Source organism: Callorhinus ursinus, unplaced genomic scaffold (assembly GCF_003265705.2).
Source record: "Callorhinus ursinus isolate GAN/ISIS: 27379988/994484 unplaced genomic scaffold, GSC_fseal_2.0 scaffold32, whole genome shotgun sequence".
NCBI classification, from domain to species: Eukaryota; Metazoa; Chordata; class Mammalia; order Carnivora; family Otariidae; genus Callorhinus; species Callorhinus ursinus.
Window position 1 is genome coordinate 7,765,712 of NW_027397094.1, and position 10,438 is coordinate 7,776,149.

The window sequence follows — 10,438 nt, forward strand, 5'->3', positions numbered from 1 at the left end:
GGTTCCTAAGTACTCCTTATATATAAAGATTACTAACTCTATTATATAAGCTGTAAATATTTTTCTAAATTCATTGCTTTTGGAAATTCTCTATGCTGCTTTTAGGAATGTAGACCTATTGAAACTTTTACATGGCTTAATTAATGATCTATTGTCATGATTTCTGCCTTTGGTATCATATTTAGAAAGCCCTTCCTCACTCAAATATTATAAAAATATTTACCTACATTTCCTACTACCTTAATATTATTATATTTTGCAACTAAATTTTTAATTTACGTGAGATTTCTTTTGATATTTGGAATGATGCAAGTATTTAGCCTTATTGTGTTCCAAATAGTCAATTATTCTGATGTCATTGGGGAACAATTCCTTGTCCACACATCTTAAACAAGGTTTTATTGTGTTACAAAGTCTTGACATTTAGGAGCGCCTGGGTGGCTCAGATGGTTGGGCGTCTGCCTTCGGCTCGGGTCATGATCCCAGGGTCCGGGGATCAAGCCCCACATCTGGCTCCTGGCTCGGCGGGGAGCCTGCTTTGTCCCTCTCCCTCTGCCTCTCCCCCAGTTCATGCTCTCTCTCTCTCTCTCTGTATCTCTGTGTCTCAAATGAATAAATTAAAAAAAAAGTCTTGACATTTAGATGCATTTCATAGTGAAAGTTTTCATTGTATTCTATACTTTTGCATAGCTAGAATGAACCCATGGTGATGTATTATATTTGCTAATTTTTTATTTAACTTTGATGTATCACAATTTATAAGTAAGCATGGTCTGTAGTTGCCTTTAACTTTTTTTGATTTTTTTTGTTTGTTTGTTTTCAATGAGGGTTATTCTAATCAGATGCATTAGAAAAATCTTTTTCATGCTCTGTAATAGTTTCGATAGCCTAAGAATTGTCTGTTCTTTCATGATTTGTTAGAACTATAATCTATAACTTCTTTAAGTATGATGCCTTTTTCACGAAGGGATTTTTACTGCCTTTTAAATTTTTTCTAAGATCTGTTTAGGTTTTCTATTGCTTCTAGAGTTAATGTTAATCATTTATATTTCATAAAAAAATTTCCATTTCAACCAAAAGCGTCCATAAAGCTAACGTGTGTTATGAATCTCTAAGAGTATAATATAAAGTGTTCTTAAACGTTTCTGGCTGGGAATCTTTTGCTGTTGTTTAACTAATTTTTTGTAGGACTATTGTTCTAAGTTATACACTTTGGAAAATACTAATACCATGTCTTAGAACATTCCTTTAAATTTGTTTTTAAATTCTCTCTGCACAAAGAATTGTATTCCCTTTCTTACTCTGAATCTTGTATATTGCTTTTCCTCTCTTTTATACAATTATTTTTACTCAAAGAAAGAGCTTTTGAATATGTGTGTTCATTCTTCTGCTTTTCAACTCTTAAATTTTTTTTTTCTCCCTTAAGGGAAAGGGGAAGAGAAATTGAAATCAGGAATTCACCAGGAATTTGTTTCAGAAAACATAACTGGATGTACTTTTAAGTATTTAAACTGAATGAAATAAAAGGAAGCTAGAAGAATGAACAGATATACAACATAAAGGTTTTAGTGACAAATATTGTGAAATGATTGTCATAGTAAGTTCAGGTAATATCCATCATCTCATACAAGTACAATAAAAAGAAATGGAAAAAAAGGAAAAAAATGTCTTTCCTTGTAATGAGAACTCTTGGATTCATTCTCTTAACAACTTTCTACTAAGCGATACAGCAACAATAACTAGAGTTATCATGCCATACTTTACATCCCAATTCTTATTTACCTTTTAAGTGGAAGTTATCATTGGACCACCTTCTCTCAATTCCCTCTGGCCCTACCTCCCAGCCTCTGCTATCCACAAATCTGATCTCTTTTTCCATGAGCCTGTATTTTTTCCCCTTAGACTCTACATAGAAGTGAGATAATATAGTATTTGTCTTTCTCCATCCGACTTATTTCACTGAGCATAGTGCCCTCAAGGTCCACCCATGTTGTTGTAAATGGCATGTTTTATCTTTCCTTCTTAGGATTGCTTTGGCTATATAGGGTCTTTTGTGGTTCCATATAAATTTTAAGATTGTTTTTTCTACTTCTAAAAAAATGCCATTGGAATCTGGTTAGGGATTGCATCGAACCTATGGATAGCTTTTGCCTGTATTGACATTTTAACAATATTATTTCTTCCAATCCATGAACCTGGGATACTTTTTCATTTATTAGTGTCTTCTTTGATTTCTTTTATCATTGTCTTATAATTTTCAGAATAGAGATCTTTTACCTACTTGGTTAGATTGATTCCTAAGTATTTTATTGTTTTTGATGTCATTGTAAAAGGCATTGATTTTATTTTTATTTATTTATTTTTCAGATAATTCATTGTTAATGAACAGAATGCTATTGAATTTTGTATGTTAATTTTGTATCCTGTAACTTTACTGAATTTGTTGATTAGATCTAACAGTTTTTTGGTTGCGTCTTGGGCTTTTATATATTAAAAACATGCCATCTGCAAATACAAACAACTATACTTCTTCCTCTTTAATTCCAGTGCCTTTTATTTTTTTTCTTGTCTGATTGCTCTGGTTAGGACTTCCACTACTATGTTGAATAGAAGTGGTGAAAGTAGGCATCCTTGTCTTTTTTGTGATCTTAGAGGAGAAGCTTTCAACTTTTCTCCATTGAGAATGGTGTTAGCTATGGGCCTGTCACATGTGGCCTTTATTATGTTGAGATATGTCCCCTCTATACCTGATTTGTTAAGTGATTTTATTGTGAATGGCTGTTGAATTTTGTCAGATGTTTTTCTGCATCTATTGAGATGATCATAGGTTAATGTGGTATTATCACATTGATTGATTTGTGTATAATGAACCATCCTTACATCCCAGGGATAAATTCCACTTGATCATGGTGAATGATCCTTTTAATGTGCTGCTGAATTCAGTTTTCTAATGCATGGTTGAGAATATTTGCTCCTATATTCATCTAGAATATTGGCCTATAGTTTTCTTTTGTAATAATGTCCTTTTCTGGCTTTGGTATTAGGGCAATGCTAGCCTACTTTAAAAATATTAATTCTCAAGTTGTTTATAAAGATAGGCACCATAGACAACTAGTCGGTAGATAAAATATTTTGAGTGGAAGAGAAATTCTTTTCTCTTTTTGCCTCTTTCCGTTTTGTAAAATGGACAGACTTGATCCTGTCTGTACATATAGCTTATTGGATAATAACACAAACATAGATAAACATTGACTTAGAAACCCCATTTGGGCTGAATTATATTTTTTTCTGTATTTCAAAACATACAGACTGTCTACAAATGGCCATTTGGACTAAGACTTATAACAAAATATCAAATATTTACATAATAGGATAATTCAGGCATTAAATGTCTTGGTAAGCGGTAAAAGGTTTTATTATTTGTCCCCCATCAGCTAGTTCTCTAAAAATTTATAACTTCTCTGAATTGTTTCCTCACCTGTAAAATGGACATCATAATATCTACTGAGCAGGGTTTAGGTGACAATTTGAGTTAAGGGCTTGGTCTCAGGACCCTTTCCCAGTAGCTATGGCCTTTTTTAGGCCCCTATAACATTTTAAAAAGAGGTCTTTGGGGCTTGCAGAATCTTAGGTGATTTCACTTCATGATATACCAAACCATGCAAGTGTTTAACCCATAGATATATCTGAATTGTGAAGCAAATTCTTACAAAGATCTTGTGGTCTAAACCTTGTGATTTAACTCAATGTGGCTGTATTATAATAAATTATATTTCGTTGATTTCAAAATGCTTTTTATTTTTTTTTTTTACATTTTCATATCTCATTCCTCAGAATGCTTCTTACAATCGATGTCTTACAAGTATGGCCGATGTTGTGTTTCTTTCCTAGGAGTACATAATATGATGAAAGTTACATTTTACAAATGAGGACATCTGAGATTCAACAAAATACTGTAAGATTTTATATCCTGCTAATTTACTGAATTCCTGTATGAGTTCTAGCAGTTTTGGGGTGGAGTGAATTTTGATGTTTGTTTTGTCCATGGGCCTTGTTTCCCTGTGACTCATAATCTCCAATACACTCCAGTCAACAAGATACCAGGTGCCTATACACACAGGCACATACAAAAGGTCTTCGGCACACAGCTTTGGAGGAAGACATACCCTAAAATAAAAATCTTGAATCTCACAGAGAGCCTAGGTCTCTACCAACCCATAAAAATGTAAACCCCAGGGGATAGTACACAAAGGCAATAAACCAAAACAATACAAGTCAGTCCAACATTACACAAATACCAAGGCATATAATCTCATTGATGAAACAATGCCAGATTCCTGGCTCAGATTTAAAGTCACAGATTTTTTTTTTTTTTAAGACAATGTTTTTAGCTCGGTTTTGGTTCACAGCAAAATTGAGAGGAAGGGACTTAGATTTCCCACTTAACACCTGTCTCCACAGGTGCATAGCTTCCACATCATCATTATTCCCTGACCAGAGTGGTTCATTTGTTACAACTAATGAACTACTTTGACACATCATCATCACCATAAGTCTGCCCTTTATATTAAGGTTCAGTCTTGTAAATTGTTGTGAATTTTAGCAGTTTCAACAAATGTATAATGACATGTATACAGTACAGTACCAGTCTAGTACAATACAGAGTATTTTCATTGCCCTCAAAACACTCTGAAGGCACAGATTTTAAAAAGTGTTCCCCCTGGGGGCCCAGCTCCAATCCACTGTGAATGTTGCATTCCCTTTAAGACTTCCCTAATCCCCTAGCCCCTAGAACACAGTTGCTGGATACACATACTCACTACCAGGATGAGCCTATAGTGTGAGTCAAGCAGGAATTACTCTCTTCTTTCCCTTGCTCTGTCCTAACACCCTGGAGCTTTTAAAAATCATGATGAAAGAGGAAGGAAGTGTTCTTGAAAGAACACCTACCCGTGCAGCAGAAGGCAGGAAGGAGAAACAAAAGAGCAAGATGGGCCCCACGCCCTCTGCAAAGGGAAAGTAGCTTTGCCCTATTATTTTGTGATCTAGAGGTTGGGAAATAAGTTTAAAGAAGATCCCAAAAGCACAAATATGAATGGAAAAGTAAATATGTAAACAGAGTTGGATTTCTGTTCACTGAGTCAAGTCATAGATGAACGGAATAGAGAAATGACGGATTGACAGAGATATTTACAGGTAAGAGAAATAAATGGGTACTTCCAGTACTGTGGATGGGAGCACGCAGCCTATTCTAGAACAATCTGACAGCACATAGTAAAATTGACCAAACTGTATGACCTATCACCAAAGATCTCATCTCTAGAAATACATCTCAAAGAAATTCTCACACATTCCATAATGGGGAGTGTAAATGCTGATGTTTTTAACAGTGGGGATTTTGAGGAAATAAAATTACATGTCTGACTCGGGGAGGGGGGACGGGATACTTAAAAAACAGATATTGTGGAATTCCGTGGGACAGTAATTACAAACAAACCATATGTACAGATGGGAACATGCTGTGTTCTCAAAAGCAGGGCTGACTCGATAGGTATGTCACATATGCAAAGCATAGGGCCCCATCCTTGGAATGTTCTCACATTTACTCCTCTGCTGCCTACAGATTGAAATTCTTCATTGTTTTTAAACATGGCATCCCATATTGTCATTTTGCTCTGACTCTCGCATATTAGGTAGTCAGTCCTGTTCATGAGCACAGCACAGAGAAAGGTAAAAATGGGTTGAGATTTATTACGAAATACCATTTGGAAAATTTGTGTACTATATTCTTTACAACGATGTGTTAGAATGACAGGTTAGGGTAGAATGGAGGTCAAGTATGTGGGAATGGGGATCGGAGACAAAGGTTAAAGTTAAATAAGAATAAACAAAACCACAAAGGGCCCTTATATGGATGAATAACTCATTCACTGTAAGTCTCCCAACAACAATGATTTGGATTTTCTTTGGGTGAAGGGTGCCCTGCAGAAAACTCTTGGTAAAATTGTTTAATATCAGCTAGGCAATACTTGAAAGCTTCACCTTTCCACTTCTTTTTGCTTAAGGGTATCTCATTTTCTAGCATAGACTAGATTCTAGTTGTTTCTATATTGCCAACACATGAACCGTCTTTTTGGTGGGTTTTGTTTTTCTTCTCAAGACTCAAAATGGCATGCTGGTAGGGCAGACTACTTTGTAAATGGAACTGCCTAATTTCTGGGGAGGGGCGCCTGGGTGGCTCAGTCCTTAAGTGGCTGCCTTCAGCTCAGGTCATGATCCCAGGGTCCTGGGATCGAGTCCCGCATTGGGCTCCCTGCTCAGCGGGAAGCCTGCTTCTCCCTCACCCACTCCCTCTGCTTGTGTTCCCTCTCTCGCTGTGTCTCTCTCTGTCAAATAAATAAACAAATTAATTAATTAAATGGAACTGCCTATTAAAAACATAGGGATATAAAACTTTTCTAATAATACAAATCCATCTGTAAAACATTTTAATTAACTGCCAAAACTATTACAGTAACAGAAGCAAAACCAATGCTGACTACAAATTTGAATCAAATAGAGTCCAAGTGCTTTACTCACTGACAAAATCCAAAGAGACTTGAAGGTATTGAAATCAGCCTCATGCCACACAGTCCTGACTGCCCAACTAAAATGCAAGTTCTGCTGTTGTATTTGGGTTTTTTTTAAAAAGATTTATTTATTTATTTGAGAGAGAGAGAGAGAGAGAGAGCACAAGCAGGGGGAGGGGCAGAGGGAGAGAGAATTTCAAGTAGACTCCCCATTGAGCGCAGAGCCTGATGCAGGGCTTGATCCCACCACCCTGAGATCACGACCTGAGCCAAAGTCACAAGTGGGCTGCTTAACTGACAGAACCACCCAGACACCCTGCACATTGTTGTGAGTGCCTTTGCAACCATCCCTTGTGCACTGAGTGGCCACAGAGATGCCTGAACCAATGGGGAGAATTCAGGAGCTAATTCAGGAATACTTACTCTTCTTCAGCTGACTTTTACCCATGTAAAAATGTTAGTGTTTGCATCGTTTTAGAAGTTTGCTTGGTGTAATGTCATCAAATTGGATCTGCACCCTCACAGTTATGAAAACAGAAAGCAGGACTCCATGCAGGTCTAATATTCCCTGCAGGTTATGTACCACCCCCTCCCAGTGCAGACACAGGAACTGCTCATCCAGGAGGAAAGACACTGGTTGGAGAGAGCAAAAGCCCCTGGTTCTGCCTTTAGCTGGCTGGAGATCTGGAATGAGACACTGTGTTTCTAGGCTTCCGTTGAGAGACTTGGATATACTTTCTCTGTTTCCTGCCCCCGTCGGATTTTCAATTTACCTAAGAAGGTAGAGGAAATTTAGGAAAGCCAAGGCAGGAATTGGGAATGACTAGCACTCTGTGTGTTGTAACTGATGGTGCAGGGGGCTGAGGCATTTTATGGAGATGCTTGTATGACTGCGTCGTGGCATCCATCCTTGGGTGGAATTATTTTCTGGATGGAGAGTCTATGTTCTGCTGAGAAGCTTCCAATCCACCTGACCCTTGAGGCACAGAACCCGGGGACCGGCTTGGCAGGAGCGAGGTTTTAGACCATTAACACTTCTTTTTTCCTCCCTGACTAAGAACTCACCTGACAAGGTTGCCTGGGTGGCCTCTGTCATATTTGAAGCCATGATTAATCTGCCTCCAGTTGAGAAGTTTCTGGTTGCAACATCTCCCGGGCTGTTTGGAACAGAGCATGCTCTCCTGGCAACTGCTTCTGGAAGGAGCTGGAATCAATCTGAAGCTCCCAGGGCTTGAAGACAGCAGACTCCCCCTCCCAGAGATTTCAGGGATCAGGTAATGACTATTGATCTATTTGCAGAGCCCAGGTCCTGGTATTTCAATGAGACTTGGGAAATACTTGGAGGCACAGAAACTTTACATGTTGATGAGGGAAGTTGTATGTGGTTCGACCTCGTTAAGCATGAGATAGTGAGAGTGTAATGTGACAACCAAGAAGATAGAGTGCAGAGTTCTCCTTAGAGAATGTCATAGTGAGTTTCAGAATGCTGTAGCATTTAGAAAGCATACTTGAGTCTCCTCGAGAGGAGGTATTGTTAAGTCCACACCTGGGAAAAGCAGGTGGCAGAGTTCATGGATTTAAGGGACCAATCTCTTAGATGGTGCCTCTAGGGATTTGGGAAAGAATGTTTGGATAGTGTTTTAAAAACTTTTTGGGGGCGCCTGGGTGGCTCAGTTGGTTAAGCGACTGCCTTCGGCTCAGGTCATGATCCTGGAGTCCCGGGATCGAGTCCCACATCGGGCTCCCTGCTCAGCGGGGAGTCTGCTTCTCCCTCTGACCCTCTTCCCTCTCGTGCTCTCTATTTCTCATTCTCTCTCTCTCAAATAAATAAATAAAATCTTTAAAAAAAAAACTTTTTGGAATTTTCAAAACACCTTTTATTGTCTCATTCCAATGGCTTTGAGCATGAATATTCCTTCTTATGAGCAGGCTCATCTGTGGGGAAAATGTAGGGCCAAGTGATGGCCCGGCGTTGTTGTTCTAAGTGACATTCCTACTTATGGAAATTATGGACGTTCTTCCAAAAGTTTGTGAGGACATGTCATTCTCTTTTTCTGTTTGCTTGGTAATGAGTAGCTGCACTGGGTCGGGAGTGAAAGAGTGGTTCCTGTGAATACGGATTAAGAGTCAGGTGCCCCTCCAGCCCTCATAATTTCAGACATGCATGAACCCCTGGGACATGAGCATGGGCCAGCCTCATGGATTCAGATCTCCCTGGGAGACGAAATGATTGTCCTCTCAGTCTACATGTCAAAGCCAAACATTTATTTTCTTGCTTTTACAATATGCTTATCTTTTTTTCTCTGTTTTCAGAAACAAGAAAGTTGTTACCAGACTTTCATGTTTGGAAAAAGGAGTCAATTTTACTCTAATACAACTAGCTTCAGTGTTCCTTCGCTGGCCTAGTCTATGTCTCCTTTACTTTGTAAAAGAAACTGAGGGATCAAGTATCTCCTCCAAAGCTCCTCCTTTGTTATCTGTTTTACTTTTTTAAAATTTTGAGGCAGCAGTCTTCCAGAGTTCAAGGGCTTTGTCCTCAACCTAGGACAATATTTTTTTTACGAAGAGCCATGAAGATACGATGCCCTCTAGTGTTTGCTCTTTTTCCTTTTCCCCCTTGAGCATTCCATTCCCCATTCAGCGTGAAAGTCTTTTCTGCTGGGGCTCCCCTGGGCTTGACGCCCAGAGATATTGGGCCCCTTACCCCATTTGAAGATCCTGCCTGTCAAAGCTGTGGGAGCCCTTCTTCATTTGACACAAAGTGCTAGATCCTCACATCCCAGATTTGCGGGCCTGGGTGTCCTGTTGCGTAATGATTTCCTCCCATTCACTTGTTGATAATAATGTCCTCACTCTTCCTGATTCCTTCCTTCACTCTGTGGGTGGAAGACTTCAGAAAACAGAGAACCAAATTAGATCCAGATTCTGATCAACCTGGCTGCTAGAGTTGTGTAACCTTGTGAGTCACATTTCTTTGGTAAGAGATAAGAATATCAGAGCTTGGTGAAGTATGCTGAGGTAAGGACGAGACAGAATTTAAATTTTTGTAAACACCCCAGTTGGTTTTGGATAGAATACATCTGACAAAAAGGGAAAATGTGGCAAGCACCAAAACGTCTTCATTGACAACAGTCTTCTGGCCAGGAAGAACATTGGTATTACTGCCCAAATCCTGTAATAAACAAAATGTGAGGTGGATGGAAGGAGATGTTGATATGGTTATTACAAAATAAAAATAATAAAACTTGTCAACTTGGCCCCATCAGAAGACTTCTAGTGAAGCAGGAGAGCGAGGTTCTTGTTTCACTGGGTCAGAGAATGAATCTCACAGACAAAGGTGAGTGAGCAAGCGATAGAGTATTATTAAGCAAGGATACAGAAAAAGCTCTCAGGAGTGAGAGGGGTCCCCACTGGGTTGGCAATGTGGGTCCCCATCCACAGTCTTTTATTGAGAACCAACGAGGGAGCTTGTGGCCTTATCATTCTTATGATGTCTTGTTTTGAATGAGGACTGGTGATAACATTTTTTTTATTTTTTTATTGTGCTGTTAATCACCATACATTACATCATTAGCTTTTGATGTAGTGTGCCATGATTCATTGTTTGTGCATAACACCCAGTGCTCCACGCAGAATGTGCCCTCTTTAATACCCATCACCAGGCAAACCCATCCCCCCACCCCCCTCCCCTCTAGAACCCTCAGTTTGTTTTTCAGAGTCCATCGTCTCTCATGGTTCCTCTCCCCCTCCAACTTACTCCCCTTCATTCTTCCCCTCCTGCTAAATTCTTCTTCTTTTTTTTCTTAACATATAATGTATTATTTGTTTCAGAAGTACAGATCTGTGATTCAACAGTCTTGCACAATTCA

General features: G+C 38.9%; 1 protein-coding gene across 2 annotated transcripts in view; it reads left to right on the forward strand.

Moving 5' to 3' along the window:
• Positions 1-7,648: 7,648 nt before the first annotated feature.
• Positions 7,649-10,438, forward strand: part of LIPK (lipase family member K) — a 56,600-nt gene continuing 53,810 nt past the window's right edge. For both annotated transcript variants that reach the window (XM_025851011.2, XM_025851012.2), the window contains exon 1: positions 7,649-7,843. The gene's annotated coding sequence lies outside the window, so the exon portion shown is untranslated. The remainder of the gene's footprint in view (positions 7,844-10,438) is intronic.